The 1,933-nt window shown below is 59.4% G+C and overlaps 1 protein-coding gene across 1 annotated transcript in view; it reads right to left on the bottom strand.

Moving 5' to 3' along the window:
• The window catches only part of LOC107728172 (zinc finger protein 721-like), a gene marked incomplete at its 3' end in the record, with an annotated part of 61,396 nt that overhangs the window by 2,938 nt on the left and 56,525 nt on the right, over positions 1 to 1,933 (bottom strand). The window lies entirely within an intron of this gene.

Raw genomic sequence — 1,933 nt, 5'->3', positions numbered from 1 at the left:
CAGTGGTGGAAAAAGATGAAAAGATTCTCCGCCCGGCCCTCCTCCGGGGGAGGGAGTGTTGCGGTCACCATCTCCCGACGAGCAGTCTCCTCCATCTCCGGGTCGCCCGTCTCAGGGCCTCTTGCCATCTGGTTTGGCGGGGGCCTGGACGGGCTGGGTGTCCTGCCTGCGACCGGCTCCATGACGCTGCCTGGTGGAAGGCTGCTGCTGCTGCTGCGTGGGAGCGGGGGCAGCCACAGGGGGGCACCCACGGCGACGAGCAGGCTGAGGGGCTGCAGCCAGGACGGAAGCAGCAGGTTTCCTCCGGCGCAGGATGTGTTTAATCGCCTCCGTCTGCTGCTGTGCCTCCGAGAACTGCTGGGCGAAGCTCTCGACAGCGTCGCCGAAAACGCCGGTCTGAGACACGGGAGCATTCAGGAACTGTACCTTATCACGCTCCTTCATGTCGGCCAGACACAGCCAGAGATGGCACTCCTGGACCACTAACGTGGACATCGCACGACCCAGGGACTGTGCGGTCATCTTCGTCGCTTGAAGCGCGAGGTCAGTCGCAGCATGCAGTTCATGTAGAATTGCCCGGTTGTGATCACCCTCGTGTAGGTCTTTCAGGGCTTTGGCCTGATGGACCTGCAGTAACGCCATGGCATGGAGGGCAGAAGCCGCCTCCCCACAAGCTCTGTAAGCACTGCCAGTTAAACCTGATGAATACTTACAGGGGTGTCCTGCCTGCGACCGGCTCCACGATGCTGCCTGGTGGAAGGCTGCTGCTGCTGCTGCGTGGGAGCGGGGGCAGCCACAGGGGGGCACCCACGGCGACGAGCAGGCTGAGGGGCTGCAGCCAGGACGGAAGCAGCAGGTTTCCTCCGGCGCAGGATGTGTTTAATCGCCTCCGTCTGCTGCTGTGCCTCCGAGAACTGCTGGGCGAAGCTCTCGACAGCGTCGCCGAAAACGCCGGTCTGAGACACGGGAGCATTCAGGAACTGTACCTTATCACGCTCCTTCATGTCGGCCAGACACAGCCAGAGATGGCACTCCTGGACCACTAACGTGGACATCGCACGACCCAGGGACTGTGCGGTCACCTTCATCGCTTGAAGCGTGAGGTCCGTTGCAGCACGCAGTTCATAAAGGACTGCCCGATTTTCCTAATTAATGCTGTTCAGTTGCTTTGACACAATCTGTATTGTTAAAAGCGCTATATAAATAAAGGTGACTTGACTTGACTTGACTTGTGAGCTCCTCATGCACCTCCGGGAAGAATGGCACCGGAGGGGGGCGCTGAGAACCAGCGCGACCTCCACCGAGAAACCACTCTTCCAGCCTCAAAGGATCGGGATGTGGTGGAGGATTCCACACGAGCCCGACATTCTCGGCGGCCCAGGAAAGCATAGCCTTCATCTCTGGGTCTGGCTCAGACAACGCTGTCACACCCGAAGGGGGCAATGCAGCCGGGTCGTCATCCCCGGAGAGAGAGAGCTCGCCCGTAATAGTCTTTCATGCAACTCCAAGACGGTCATGTCCCCACAAATAGAACATGCACCATCCACGAACGCTTGCTCAGCGTGCTCAATGCCCAGACACGTGAGACAGCGATCGTGACCGTCCCGAGGCACCAGATAGCGACCGCACCCAGAAACGCACGGGTGTTTAAAAAGACACGATCACCCGTGTTGCTCTTTTAGAGAAATTCTCTTGTGCTGAAGCACGCAGGGGAGCTGGCCACCGCACACTCCTGGTGTGGCTGTCTGCACAACGATGATCTCTGTTCCCGCCGTGCGACTGTGGCCACCGCTGCTGTGCCGTAACGCCCGCACTCGCTGGCTCTCTGCTTGCAACACCGAAGTAGAGAGCAGTAGTGATGCACTACCGCTCGGCTCCGAAGCGAAAGGTAGAATGAATGCGGTGCACCTGCTGCCTCTTATACTCACGCTGT

Source organism: Sinocyclocheilus rhinocerous, unplaced genomic scaffold (assembly GCF_001515625.1).
Source record: "Sinocyclocheilus rhinocerous isolate Xijiao unplaced genomic scaffold, SAMN03320098_v1.1 scaffold2956, whole genome shotgun sequence".
In the NCBI taxonomy this organism is placed as follows: domain Eukaryota; kingdom Metazoa; phylum Chordata; class Actinopteri; order Cypriniformes; family Cyprinidae; genus Sinocyclocheilus; species Sinocyclocheilus rhinocerous.
This window is presented reverse-complemented; position numbering and strand designations above follow the sequence as displayed.